Raw genomic sequence first — 417 nt, 5'->3', positions numbered from 1 at the left:
AGATCTAAACAACTTATAATAGACCTTGCATTTTTCTTCAGGTTTCTTTCATAGTTTTCTGTGGCCATTCACTGTTTTCAATCCTAAAATACATTCATTCATAATCCAATAATGAAAATATGTTTTTCCCCTCTGTTTCCATATTCTAGTTCCTCTTTTTTTCTTGTTATTATTTTTCCTCGCTTATTTGATATTTGGATATCGATGTTGTCTGTCCGTCTCTTAATACAATAGTTACCCTTATTTTTTTCATTTTCTTTGATGGCTCAAAATTGTTCCATTTTCTTTTATAATGTTTTGCATAATGCTAAGGAACATTTTTAATTATTATAAATTAATGAACATAATGTAAGGTTTATTTGATGATATTTTAGCATCTATAACCAATAGTTTCTCCTGCTACCATCAGGATACACT

Source organism: Penaeus monodon, chromosome 15 (assembly GCF_015228065.2).
Source record: "Penaeus monodon isolate SGIC_2016 chromosome 15, NSTDA_Pmon_1, whole genome shotgun sequence".
Taxonomy (NCBI): Eukaryota; Metazoa; Arthropoda; class Malacostraca; order Decapoda; family Penaeidae; genus Penaeus; species Penaeus monodon.
This window is presented reverse-complemented; position numbering follows the sequence as displayed.